The following is a 15,144-nucleotide window of genomic DNA, read 5'->3' on the forward strand; positions in this document are numbered from 1 at the left end:
AGGTACTGAGGGAAAACTATCTGAGGTATTGAGGAAGCACTTTCTGTGGTACAGATGGAAAACTATCTGAGGTACTGAGGTAGCACTATCTGCGGTATTGAGGAACACTATCTGAGGCATTGAGGAAGCACTATCTGAGGTACTGAGGGAGCACTTTCTGAGGTACTGATGGAGAACTATCTGAGTACTGAGGGAGAACTTTCGGAGGTATTGAGGAAGCACTATCTGAGGTTCTGAGCGAGTACTATCTGAGGTACTGAGGGAGCACTATCTGAGGTACTGTGGGACCACTTCTGAAGTATTGAGGGAGCACTTTCTGAGGTACTGAGTGAGAACTAACTGAGGTACTGAGGGAGAACTATCTGAGGTACTGAGGGAGCAGTTTCTGAGGTATTGAGGGTGCACTTTCTGACGTACTGAGGAAGCACTAGCTGAGTTTTGAGTGAGTACTATCTGAGGTACTGAGGGAGCACTTTCTGAGGTATTGAGGGAGCACTTTCTGAGGTACTGCGGGAGCACTATGTGAAGTATTGAGCGAGAAATATCTGAGGTATTGTGAGAGCACTATCTGAGGTATTGAGGGAGAACTATCTGAGGTATTGAGGGAGCACTATCTGAGGTATTGAGGGAGAACTATCTGAGGTATTGAGCGAGCACTTTCAGATGTTTTGAGGGCGAACCATCTGAGGTATTGAAGGAGAACTATTGAGGTATTGAGGGACACCTCTCTGAGGTATTGAAGTAGCACTTTCTGAGGTTCTGAGGGGACACTTTCTGAGGTATTGAGGGAGCACTATCTGACGTACTGAGGAAGCGCTATCAGAGGTACCTAAGGAGAACTATCTGAGGTATTGATGGAGCACTTTCTGATGTATTGAGGGAGCACTTTCTGAGGTACTGATGGAACACACTCTGAGGTATTGAGGGAGCACTTTCGAGGTATTGAGGGAGAACTGCCTGAGGTATTTAGGGAGCACTTTCTGAGGTACTGAGGAAGCACTATCTGAGATATTGAGGGAGCAACTTCTGAGGTACTGAGGATGCACTATCTGAGGTACTGAGGGACCACTTTGAGGTACTGAGGGAGAACTATCTGAGGTACTGAGGGACCACTTTGTGAAGTACTGAGGGAGCACTTTCTGAGGTATTGAGGGACCACTATCTGAGGTATTGAGGAAGCACTTTCTGAGGTATTGAGGGAGCACTTTCTGAGGTATTAAGGGAGCACTATCTGAGGTACTGAGGGAGCACCTTCTGAGGTATTGAGAAAGCACTTTCTGAGGTATTGAGGAAGCACTTTCTGAGGTATTGAGGGAGCACTTTCTGAGGTATTGAGGAAGCACTTTCTGAGGTATTGAGGAAGCACTTTCTGAAGTACTGAGGGAGCTCTTTCTGAGTTACTGAGCGAGCACTATCTGAGGTATTGTGGGAGCAAGTTCTGAGGTACTGAGGGAGAACTATCTGAGGTATTGAGGGAGCACTGAGGTAGTAAGGGATCACTTTCTGAGGTATTGAGGAAGCAATTTCTGAGATACTGAGGGAGCACTTTCTGAGGTATTGAGGGAGCACTATCTGAGGTACTGAGGGAGCACTTTCTGAGGTATTTAGGGAGCACTTTCTGAGGTATTGAGAGAGAACTATGTGAGTTATTGTGGGAGCACTATCAGAGGCAATGAGGGAGAACTATCTGAGGTATTGAGGGAGCACTTTCAGAGGTATTGTGGGAGTACTATCTGAGTCATAGAGGGAGAACTACCTGAGGTATTGAGGGAGCACTTTCTGAGGTATTGAGGGAGAACTATCTGAGGTATTGAGGGAGCACTTTCTGAGGTACTGAGGGAGAACTATCTGAGGTATTGAGGGAGAACTATCTGAGGTATTGTGGGAGCACTAACTGAGACATTGAGGGAGAACTATCTGAGGTATTGAGGGAGCACTTTCTGAGGTATTGAGAGAGAACTATCTGAGGTATTGAGGGAGCACTATCTGAGGCATTGAGGGAGCACTATCTGAGGTACTGAGGGAGCACTTTCTGAGGTACGGATCGAGAACTATCTGAGGTACTGAGGGAGAACTTTCGGAGGTACTGAGGAAGCACTATTTGAGGTCCTGAGCGAGTACTGTCTGAGGCATTGATGGAGCAATTTCTGAGGTATTGAGGGAGCACTATCTGAGGTACTGAGGGAGCATTTTCTGAGGTATTGAGGAAGCACTTTCTGAGGTATTGAGGAAGCACACTCTGAGTTACTGAGGGTGAACTATCTGAGGTATTGATGGAGCACTTTCTGAGGTATTGTGGGAGCACTATCTGAGGTAATGAGGGAGCATTTTCTGAGGTATTGAGGAAGCACTTTCTGAGGTATTGAAGAAACACTATCTGATGTATTGAGGAAGCATTTTCTGAGGTATTGAGGGAGCACATTCTGTGGTACTGAGGGAAAACTATCTGAGGTAGTGAGGGAGCACTTTCTGAGGTACTGATGGAGAACTATCTGAGGTACTGAGGGAGAACTTTCAGAGGTACTGAGGAAGCACTATCTGAGGTCCTGGCGAGTACTTTCTGAGGTACTGAGGGAGAACTATCTGAGGTATTGAGGGAGCACCTTCTGAGGTATTGTGGGAGTACTATCTGAGTCATAGAGGGAGAACTATCTGAGGTATTGAGGAAGCACTTTCAGAGGTATTGAGGGAGCACTATCTGAGGTATTGAGGAAGCACTTTCTGAGTTATTAAGGGAGCACTTTCTGAGGTATAGAGGGAGCACTGTCTGAGGTACTGAGGGAGCACTTTCATAGATATTGAGGAAGCACTTTCTGAGGTATTGAGGGAGCACTTCCTGAGGTACTGAGGGAGCACTTTCTGAGGTATTGAGGAAGGACTTTCTGAGGTATTGAGGAAGCACTTTCTGAGGTATTGAGGGAGCATTTTCTGATGTACTGAGGGAGAACTATCTGTGGTATTGCTGGAGCACTTTCTGAGGTATTGAGGTAGCACTACCTGAGGTATTGAGGAAGCACTCTCTGAGGTACTGAGGAAGCACTTTCTGAGGTACTGAGGGAGCACTTTCTGAGGTTTTGAGGGAGAACTATCTGAGGTACTGGGGGAACAAGTTCTGAGGTATTCAGGAAGCACTTTCTGAGATATTGAGGGAGCACTTTCTGAGGTACTGAGGGAGCACTTTCTGAGGTATTGAGGAAAAACTTTCTGAGGTACTGAGGGAGCACCTTCTGAGGTATTGAGAAAGCACTTTCTGAGGTATTGAGGAAGCACTTTCTGAGGTATTGAGGGACCACTTTCTGAGGTATTGAGGAAGCACTTTCTGAGGTATTGAGGAAGCACTTTCTGAAGTACTGAGGGAGCTCTTTCTGAGTTACTGAGCGAGCACTATCTGAGGTATTGTGGGAGCAAGTTCTGAGGTACTGAGGGAGAACTATCTGAGGTATTGAGGGAGCACTGAGGTAGTAAGGGATCACTTTCTGAGGTATTGAGGAAGCAATTTCTGAGATACTGAGGGAGCACTTTCTGAGGTATTGAGGGAGCACTATCTGAGGTACTGAGGGAGCACTTTCTGAGGTATTTAGGGAGCACTTTCTGAGGTATTGAGAGAGAACTATGTGAGTTATTGTGGGAGCACTATCAGAGGCAATGAGGGAGAACTATCTGAGGTATTGAGGGAGCACTTTCAGAGGTATTGTGGGAGTACTATCTGAGTCATAGAGGGAGAACTACCTGAGGTATTGAGGGAGCACTTTCTGAGGTATTGAGGGAGAACTATCTGAGGTATTGAGGGAGCACTTTCTGAGGTACTGAGGGAGAACTATCTGAGGTATTGAGGGAGAACTATCTGAGGTATTGTGGGAGCACTAACTGAGACATTGAGGGAGAACTATCTGAGGTATTGAGGGAGCACTTTCTGAGGTATTGAGAGAGAACTATCTGAGGTATTGAGGGAGCACTATCTGAGGCATTGAGGGAGCACTATCTGAGGTACTGAGGGAGCACTTTCTGAGGTACGGATCGAGAACTATCTGAGGTACTGAGGGAGAACTTTCGGAGGTACTGAGGAAGCACTATCTGAGGTCCTGAGCGAGTACTGTCTGAGGCATTGATGGAGCAATTTCTGAGGTATTGAGGGAGCACTATCTGAGGTACTGAGGGAGCATTTTCTGAGGTATTGAGGAAGCACTTTCTGAGGTATTGAGGAAGCACACTCTGAGTTACTGAGGGTGAACTATCTGAGGTATTGATGGAGCACTTTCTGATGTATTGTGGGAGCACTATCTGAGGTAATGAGGGAGCATTTTCTGAGGTATTGAGGAAGCACTTTCTGAGGTATTGAAGAAACACTATCTGATGTATTGAGGAAGCATTTTCTGAGGTATTGAGGGAGCACATTCTGTGGTACTGAGGGAAAACTATCTGAGGTAGTGAGGGAGCACTTTCTGAGGTACTGATGGAGAACTATCTGAGGTACTGAGGGAGAACTTTCAGAGGTACTGAGGAAGCACTATCTGAGGTCCTGGCGAGTACTTTCTGAGGTACTGAGGGAGAACTATCTGAGGTATTGAGGGAGCACCTTCTGAGGTATTGTGGGAGTACTATCTGAGTCATAGAGGGAGAACTATCTGAGGTATTGAGGGAGCACTTTCAGAGGTATTGAGGGAGCACTATCTGAGGTATTGAGGAAGCACTTTCTGAGTTATTAAGGGAGCACTTTCTGAGGTATAGAGGGAGCACTGTCTGAGGTACTGAGGGAGCACTTTCATAGATATTGAGGAAGCACTTTCTGAGGTATTGAGGGAGCACTTCCTGAGGTACTGAGGGAGCACTTTCTGAGGTATTGAGGAAGGACTTTCTGAGGTATTGAGGAAGCACTTTCTGAGGTATTGAGGGAGCATTTTCTGATGTACTGAGGGAGAACTATCTGTGGTATTGCTGGAGCACTTTCTGAGGTATTGAGGGAGCACTACCTGAGGTATTGAGGAAGCACTCTCTGAGGTACTGAGGAAGCACTTTCTGAGGTACTGAGGGAGCACTTTCTGAGGTTTTGAGGGAGCACTATCTGAGGTACTGGGGGAACAAGTTCTGAGGTATTCAGGAAGCACTTTCTGAGATATTGAGGGAGCACTTTCTGAGGTACTGAGGGAGCACTTTCTGAGGTATTGAGGAAAAACTTTCTGAGGTATTGAGGGAGCACTTTCTGAGGTACTGAGGGAGCACTTAGAGGTATTGAGGAAGCACTCTCTGAGGTACTGAGGGAACAAGTTCTGAGGTATTCAGGAAGCAATCTCTGAGGTACTGAGGGAGAAATATCTGAGGTACTGAGGGAGAACTATCTGAGGTACTGAGGGAGCACTTTCTGAGGTATAAAGGGAGCACTACCTGAGGCATTGAGGGAGCAATATCTGAGGTACTGAAGGAGCACTTTCTGAGGTATTTAGGGAGCACTTTCTGAGGTACTGAGAGGGAACTATCTAAGGTACTGAGGGAGAACTATCTGAGGTACTGAGGGAGCAGTTTCTGAGGTGTTGAGGGAGCACTTTCTGACGTACTGAGGAAGCACTATCTGAGGTTCTGAGCGAGTACTACCTGAGGTACTGAGGGAGCAAGTTCTGAGGTATTGAGGGAGCACTTTCTGAAGTATTGAGGGAGCACTTTCTGAGGTATTGAGGAAGCACTTTCTGATGTACTGAGGTGAGAACGATCTTAGGTACTGATGGAGCAAGTTCTGAGGTATTGAGGGATCACTATCTGAGGTACTGAGGGAGCACTTTCTGAGGTATTGAGGGAGCATTATCTGAGGTATTGAGGAAACACTTTCTGAGTTATAAAGGGAGCACTTTCTGAGGTATAGAGGGAGCACTGTCTGAGGTACTGAGGGAGCACTTTCATAGGTATTGAGGAAGCACTTTCTGAGGTATTGAGGGAGCACTTCCTGAGGTACTGAGGGAGCACTTTCTGAGGTATTGAGGAAGCACTTTCTGAGGTATTGATGGAGCACTTTCTGATGTATTAAGGGAGCACTATCTGAGGTATTGAGGGAGCAATATCTGAGGAACTGAGGAGCACTTTCTGAGGTACTGAGGGAGAACTATCTGAGGTACTGAGGGAGAACTATCTGAGGTACTGAGTGAGCACTTTCTGAGGTAATAAGGGAGCACTATCTGAGGCATTGAGGGAGCAATATCTGAGGTATTGAGGGAGCACTTTCTGAGGTACTGAGGGAGCACTTTCTGAGGTATTAAGGGAGCACTTTCTGAGGTACTGAGTGAGAACTATCTGAGGTACTGAGGGAGAAATATCTGAGGTACTGAGGGAGCAATTTCTGAGGTATTGAGGGAGCAATTTCTGAGGTACTGCGGGAGCACTATCTGAGGTATTGAGGGACAAATATCTGAGGCATTGTGGGTGCACTATCTGAGGCATTGAGGGAGCATTTTCAGAGGTACTGAGGGAGAACTATCTGAGGTATTGAGGGAGCACTATCTGAGGTATTGAGGGAGAACTATCTGAGGTATTGAGGAGCACTATCTGAGGTATTGAGCGAGAACTATCTGAGGTATTGAACGAGCACTTTCAGAGGTGTTGAGGGAGCACTATCTGAGGTATTGAAGGAGAACTACCTTAAGTATTGAGGGGGCACTCTCTGAGGTATTGATGGAGCACTTTCTGAGGTATTGAGGGGACACTTTCTGAGGTATTCAGGGAGCACTATCTGACGTACTGAGGAAGCACTATCAGAGGTACTGATAGAGAACTATCTGAGGTATTGATGGAGCACTTTCTGAGGTATTGAGGGAGCAATTTCTGAGGTACTGATGGAACACTCTGAGGTATTGAGGGAGAACTACCTGAGCTCTTGAGAAAGCACTTTCTGAGGTACTGAGGAGGTACTATCTGAGGTATTGAGGGAGCACCTTCTGAGGTACTGAGGGAGAACTATCTGAGGTATTGAGGAAGAACTATCTGAGGTATTGAGGAATCATTTTCTGAGGTATTGAGGGAGCACTTTCTGAGGTATTGAGGGAGCACTATCTGAGGTACTGAGGGAGCACTTTCTGAGGTATTGAGAAAGCACTTTCTGTGGTATTGAGGAAGCACTTTCTGAGGTATTGAGGGAGCACTATCTGAGGTATTGAGGAAGCACTTTCTGAGGTACTGAGGGAGCAATTTCTGAGGTATTGAGAAAGCACTTTCTGAGGTATTGAGGGAGCAGTATCTGAGGTTTTGAGGGAGCACTATCCGAGGTATTGAGGAAGCACTTTCTGAGGTATTGAGGAAGCACTTTCTGCGGTACTGAGGGAGCACTTTCTGAGGTTTTTGAGGGAGCACTATCTGAGGTACTGAGGGAGCAATTTCTGAGGTACTGAGGGAGAACTATCTGAGGTACTGAGGGAGAACTATCGGAGCTATTGATGGAGCACTTTCTGAGGTATTGAGGGAGCACTATCTCAGGTACTGAGGGAGCACTTTCTGAGGTATTGAGGAAGCACCTTCTGAGGTATTGAGGGAACACAATCTGTTGTATTGAGGAAGCACTTTATGAGGTATTGACGGAGCAATTTCAGAGGTATTGAGGGAGCACTATCTAAGGTCCTGAGGGAGAACTATCTGTGGTTTTGATGGAGCACTTTCTGAGGTATTGAGGGAGCACTATCTGAGGTACTGAGGGAACAAGTTCTGAGGTATTGAGGAAGTACTCTCTGAGGTACTGAGGGAGAACTATCTGAGGTACTGAGGGAGCACTTTCTGAGGTATTAAGGGAGCACTATCTGAGGCATTGAGGGAGCAATATCTGAGGTACTGTGGGAGCACTTTCTGAGGTATTTAGGGAGCACTTTCTGAGGTACTGAGTGAGAACTATCTGAGGTACTGAGGGAGACCTATCTGAGGTACTGACGGAGAACTATCTGAGGTACTGTGGGAGCAGTTTCTGAGGTATTGAGGGAGCACTTTCTGACGGACTGAGGAAGCACTAGCTGAGGTTCTGAGTGAATACTATCTGAGGTACTAAGGGAGTACTTTCTGAGGTATTGAGGGAACACTTTGAGGTACCGTGGGAGAACTATCTGAGGTATTGAGGGAGAACTATCAGATGTATTGTGGGAGCACTATCTGAGGCATTGAGGGAGAACTATCTTAGGTATTGAGGGAGCACTTTCAGAGGTATTGAGGGCGTACTATCTGAGGTAGTGAGGGCGCACTTTCTGAGGTATTGATGAAGCACTTTCTGACGTTTTGAGGGAGAACTATCTGAGGTACTGAGGATGCACATTCTGAGGTACTGAGGGAGCACTATCTGAGATACTGAGGGAGAACTATCTGTGGTATTGAGGGAGCACTTTCTGAGGTACAGTGGAAGCACTTTCTGAGGTATTGAGGGAGCACTATCTCAGGTACTGAGGGAGCACTTTCTGAGGTAATGAGGAAGCACTTTCTGCGGTACTGAGGGAGAACTATCTGAGGTACTGAAGGAGCATGTTCTGAGGTATTGAGGGAGCACTATCTGAGGTACTGGTGGAGAACTATCTGAGGTATTGAGGGAGCACTTTCAGAGGTATTGAGGGAGACCTATCTGAGGTATTGAGGGAGCACTTTCTGAGGTATTGAGGAAACACTTTCTGAGGTACTGAGGGAGAACTATCTGAGGTACTGAGGGCGCAAGTACTGAGGTATTGAGGGAGCAGTATTTGAGGTACTGAGGGAGAACTATCTGAGGTATTGATGGAGCACTTTGAGATATTGAGGGAGCACTATCTGAGGTACTGAGGGAGCACTTTCTGAGGTACAGAGGAAGCACTTTCTGAGGTATTGAGGGAGCACTATCTGAGGTATTGAGGAAGCACTTTCTGAGGTATTGAGGGAGCACTTTCTGAGGTACTGAGGAAGCACTTTCTGAGGTATTGAGGGAGCACATGCTGAGGTACTCAGGGAGCACCTTCTGAGGTATTGAGGAAGCACTTTCTGAGGTACTGAGGGAACACTTTCTGAGGAATTGAGCAAGCACTTTCTGAGGTATTGGGGAGGACCTCCTGAGGTACTGAGGGAGCACTTTCTGAGGTATTGAGGTAGCAGTTTCTGAGGTACTGAAGGAGCACTTACTGAAGTATTGAGGGAGCACTATCTAAAGTACTGAGGGAGCACTTTCTGAGGTATTGAGGAAGCACTCTCTGAGGTACTGAGAGAGAACAATCTGTGGTATTGATGGAGCACTTTCTGAGGTATTGAGGAAGCACTTTCTGAGGTACTGAGGGAGCACTTTCTGAGGTATTGAGGAAGCGCTCTCTGAGGTACTGAGGGAGAACAATCTGTGGTATTGATGGAGCAATTTCTGAGGTATTGAGGAAGCACTCTCTGAGGTACTGAGCGAGAACTACCTGTGGTGTTGATGGAGCACTTTCTGAGGTATTGAGGAAGCACTTTCTGAGGTACTGAGGGAGCACTTTCTGAGGCATTGAGGGAGCACTATCTGAGGTACTGAGGAAACAAGTTCTGAGGTATTCAGGAAGCATTCTCTGAGGTACTGAGGGAGTACTATCTGAGGTACTGAGGGAGAACTATCTGAGGTACTGAGGGAGCACTTTGAGGTATTAAGGGAGCAGTATCTGAGGCATTGAGGGAGCAATATCTGAGGTACTGAGGGAGCACTTTCTGAGGTATTTAGGGAGCACTTTCTGAGGAACTGAGTGAGAACTATCTGAGGTACTGAGAGAGAACTATCTGAGGTACTGAGGGAGCAGTTACTGAGGTATTGAGGGAACACTTTCTGACGGACTGAGGAAGCACTAGCTGAGGTACTGAGTGAGTACTATCTGAGGTATTGAGGGAGCACTTTCTGAGGTATTGAGGGAGCACTTTCTGAGGTACTGCAGGAGCACTCTCTGAGGTATTGAGTGAGAACTATCTGATGTACTGAGGGAGAACTATCTGAGGTACTGAGGGAGAACTATCTGAGGGACTAAGGGAGCACTTTCAGGGTTTTGAGGGAGAACTATCTGAGGTACTGCGGGGGAATTATCTGAGGTATTGTAGGATCACTATCAGAGGCATTGAGGGAGAACTATCTGAGGTATTGAGGGAGCACTTTCAGAGGTATTGAGGGAGAACTATCTGAGGTATTGAGGGAGCACTTTCTGAGGTATTGAGGAAACACTTTCTGAGGTACTGAGGGAGAACTATCTGAGGTACTGAGGGCGCAAGTTCTGAGGTATTGAGGGAGCACTATTTGAGGTACTGAGGGAGAACTATCTGAGGTATTGATGGAGCACTTTCTGAGATATTGATGGAGCACTATCTGAGGTACTGAGGGAGCACTTTCTGAGGTACAGAGGAAGCACTTTCTGAGGTATTGAGGGAGCACTATCTGAGGTACTGAGGAAGCACTTTCTGAGGTATTGAGGGAGCACTTTCTGAGGTACTGAGGGAGCACCTTCTGAGGTATTGAGGAAGCACTTTCTGAGGTATTGAGGGAGCACTTGCTGAGGAACTGAGGGCGCACCTTCTGAGGTATTGAGGGAGCACTATCTGAAGTACTGAGGGAGCACTTTCTGAGGTACTGAGGAAGCACTTTCTGAGGTACTGAGGGAGCACTTTCTGAGGTATTGAGGGAGCACTATCTGTGGTACTGAGGGAGCAAGTTCTGAGGTATTCAGGAAGCACTCTCTGAGGCATTGAACGAGCAATATCTGAGGTATTGAGGAAGCACTCTCTGAGGTACTGATGGAGAGCTATCTGTGGTATTGATGGAGCACTTTCTGAGGTATTGAGGAAGCACTTTCTGAGGTACTGAGGGAGCACTTTCTGAGGTACTGAGGGAGAACTATCTGAGGTACTGAGGGAGAACTTTCTGAGGTACTGAGGGAGCACGTTCTGAGGTATTTAGGGAGCACTTTCTGAGGTACTGAGGGAGAACTATCTGAGGTACTGAGGGACCAGTTTCTGAGGTATTGAGGGTGCACTTTCTGACGTACTGAGGAAGCATTAGCTGAGGTTCTGAGTGAGTACTGAGGTACTGAGGGAGCACTTTCTGAGGTACTGAGGGAACAGTTTCTGAGGTACTGCGGGAGCACTATCTGAGGTATTGAGGGAGAACTATCTGAGGTATTGTGGGAGCACTATCTGAGGCATTGAGGGAGAACTATCTGAGGTATTGAGGGAGCACTGTCAGAGGTATTGATGGAGAACTATCTGAGGTATTGAGGAGCACTATCTGAAGTATTTAGGGAGAACTATCTGAGGTATTGAGGGAGCACTATCTGAGGTATTGATGGAAAACTATCTGAGGTATTGAGGAGCACTATCTGAAGTATTTAGGGAGAACTATCTGAGGTATTGAGCGAGCACTTTCAGAGGTTTTGCGGGAGAACTACCTGAGGTATTGAAGGAGAACTATCTTAGGTACTGAGGGAGCCCTCTCTGATGTATTGATGGAGCACTTTCTGAGATATTGAGGTAGCACTTTCTGAGGTACGGATGGAACACTCTCTGAGGTATTGAGGAGGCATTTTCGATGTATTGAGGGAGCACTTTCTGAGGTACTGAGGAAGCACTATCTGAGGTATTGAGGAAGCACCTTCTGAGGTATTGAGGAAGCATTTTCTGAAGTATTGAGGGAGCACTTTCTGAGGTATTGAGGAAACACTTTCTGAGGTACTGAGTGAGCACTTTCTGAGGTATTGAGGAAGCACTTTCTGAGGTATTGAGGGAACACAATCTGATGTATTGAGGAAGCACTTTCTGAGGTATTGAGGGAGCACTTTCTGAGATATTGAGGGAGCACTCTCTGAGGTACTGAGGCAGAACTATCTGTGGTATTGATGGAGCACTTGCTGAGGTATTGAGGAAGCACTTTCTGAGGTACTGAGGGAGCACTTTCTGAGGTATTGAGCGAGCACTATCTGAGGTACTGAGGGAACAAGTTCTGAGGTATTGAAGAAGCACTCTCTGAGGTACTGAGGGAGAACTATCTGAGGCATTGAGGGAGCAATATCTGAGGTGCTGAGGGTGCACTTTCAGAGGTATTTAAGGAGCACTTTCTGAGGTACTGAGTGAGAACTATCCGAGGTACTGAGGGAGAACTATCTGCGGTACTGAGGGAGCAGTTTCTGAGGTATTGAGGGAGCACTTTCTGACGTACTGAGGAAACACGAGCTGAGTTTCTGAGTGAGTACTATCTGAGGTACTGAGGGAGCTCTTTCTGAGGTATTGAGGTAGCACTTTCTGAGGTATTGAGGGAGCACCTTCTGAGGTACTGAGGAAGCACAATCTGAGGTACTGAGGGAGCACTTTCTGAGGTATTGAGGGATCACTATCTGAGGTACTGAGGGAGCAAGTTCTGAGGTATTGAAGAAGCACACTCTGAGGTACTGAAGGAGAACAATCTGAGGTATTGACGGAGCACTTTCTGAAGTATTGAGGGAGCACATTCTGGGGAATTGAGGGACGACTATCTGAGGTATTGAGGAAGCACATTCTGAGGTATTGAGGGAGCACTTTCTGAGGTATTGAGGGAGCACGACCTGAGGTACTGAGGGAGAACTTTCTGAGGTATTGAGAAAGCACTTTCTGCGGTATTGAGGAAGCACGACCTGAGGTACTGAGGGAGAACTTTCTGAGGTATTGAGAAAGCACTTTCTGCGGTATTGAGGAAGCACTTTCTGAGGTATTGAGGGAGCACTATCTGAGGTATTGAGGAAGCACTTTCTGAGGTATTGAGGAAGCACTTTCTGAGGTATTGAGGGAACACAATCTGATGTATTGAGGAAGCACTTTCTGTGGTATTGAGACAACACTTTCTGAGGTGTTGAGGGAGCACTATCTGAGCTACTAAGGCAGAACTATCTGTGGTATTGATGGAGCACTTGCTGAGGTATTGAGGCAGCACTTTCTGAGGTACTGAGGGAGCACTTTCTGAGGTATTGAGGCAGCACTATCTGAGGTACTGAGGGAACAAGTTCTGAGGTATTGAGGAAGCACACTCTGAGGTACTGAGGGAGAACTATCTGAGGTACTGAGGGAGCACTTTGTGAGGTATTAAGGGAGCACTATCCGAGGCATTGCGGGAGCAATATCTGAGGTACTGATGGAGCACTTGCTGAGATATTTAGGGAGCACTTTCTGAGGTACTGAGTGAGAACTATCTGAGATACTGAGGGAGAACTATCTGTGGTACTGAGGGAGCAGTTTCTGAGGTATTGAGGGAGCACTTTCTGACGTATTGAGGAAACACTGGCTGAGGTTCTGAATGCGTACTATCTGAGGTACTGAGGGAGAACTATCTGAGGTATTGAGGGAGCCCTCTCTGAGGTATTGGTGGAGCACTTTCTGAGGTATTGAGGTCGCACTGTCTGAGGTATTGTGGAAGCACTATCAGAGGTACTGATGGAGAACTATCTCAGGTATTAATGGAGCACTTTCTGAGGTATTGAGGGAGCACTTTCTGAGGTACCGATTGAACACACTCTGAGGTATTGAGAGAGCACTTTCGAGGTATTGAGGGAGAACTACCTGAGGTATTGAGGGAGCACTTTCTAAGGAACTGAGGAAGCACTGTCTGAGGTATTGAGGGAGCACATTCTGAGGTACTGAAGAAGCACTATCTGAGGTATTGAGGGAGCACTTTCTGAAGTATTGAGGGAGCACTTTCTGAGGTATTGAGGGAACACTATCTGAGGTATTGAGGAAGCACATTCTGAGGTATTGAGGGAGCACTTTCTGAGGTATTGAGGGAGAACTATCTGAGGTACTGAGGAAGCAAGTTCTCAGGTATTGAGGAAGCACACTCTGAGGTGCTGAGGGAGAACTATCTGAGGTATTGATGGAGCACTTTCTGAGATATTGAGGGAGCACAATCTGAGGTACTGAGGCAGAACTATCTATGGTATTGATGGAGCACTTGCTGAGATATTGAAGAAGCAATTTCTGAGGAACTGAGGGAGCACTTTCTGAGGTATTGAGGAAGCACTTTCTGAGGTATTGAGGGAGCACTTTCTGAGGTACCGATGGAACACTCTCTGAGGTATTGAGGAAGCACTTTCGAGGTATTGAGGGAGAACTACCTGAGGTATTGAGGGAGCACTTTCTAAGGAACTGAGGAAGCACTATCTGAGTATTGAGTGAGCACATTCTGAGGTACTGAGGAAGCACTATCTGAGGTACTGAGGGAGCACTTTCTGAAGTATTGAGGGAGCACTTTTTGAGGTATTGAGGGACCACTATCTGAGATATTGACGAAGCACTTTCTGAGGTATTGAGGGAGCACTTTCTGAGGTATTGTTAAAGCACTATCTGAGGTACTGAGGGAACAAGTTCTGAGGTATTGAGGAAGCACTCTCTGAGGTACTGAGGGAGAACTATCTGAGGTACTGAGGGAGAACTATCTGAGGTACTGAGGTAGCACTTTCTGAGGTATTAAGGGAGCACTATCTGAGGCATTGAGGGAGCAATATCTGAGGTACTGAGGGAGCACTTTCTGAGGTATTTAGGGAGACTTTCTGAGGTACTGAGTGAGAACTATCTGAGGTATTGAGGGACAACTATCTGAGGTACTGAGGGAGCAGTTTCTGAGGTATTGAGGGAGCACGTTCTGACGTACTGAGGAAGCACTAGCTGCGGTTCTGAGTGAGTACTATCTGAGGTACTGAGGGAGCACTTTCTGAGGTATTGAGGGAGCACTTTCTGAGGTACTGAGGGAGCACTATCTGAGCTGCTGAGGGAGAACTTTGAGGTATTGACAAAGCACTTTCTGAGGTATTGAGGAAGCACCTTCTGAGGTTTTGAGGGAGCACTGAGGTATTGAGGAAGCACTTTGAGGTATTGAGGAAGCACTTTCTGTGGTACTGAGGGAGCACTTTCTGAGGTATTGAGGGAGCACTATCTGAGGTACTGAGGGAGCAAGTTCTGATGTATTGAAGAAGCACACTCTGAGGTACTGAGGGAGCACTATCTGAGGTACTGAGTGAGCACTTTCTGAGGTATTGAGGAAGCACTTTCTGAGGTAATGAGGGAACACAATCTGATGTATTGAGGAAGCACTTTCTGTGCTATTGAGGGAGCACTTTCTGAGGTATTGAGCGAGCACTATCTGAGCTACTGAGGCAGAACTATCTGTGGTATTGATGGAGCACTTGCAGAGGTATTGAGGAA

The sequence above is a fragment of the Chiloscyllium plagiosum genome, unplaced genomic scaffold (genome assembly GCF_037043375.1).
Source record: "Chiloscyllium plagiosum isolate Xiang-an unplaced genomic scaffold, Cpla_swu_hap1 HiC_scaffold_38, whole genome shotgun sequence".
Taxonomy (NCBI): domain Eukaryota; kingdom Metazoa; phylum Chordata; class Chondrichthyes; order Orectolobiformes; family Hemiscylliidae; genus Chiloscyllium; species Chiloscyllium plagiosum.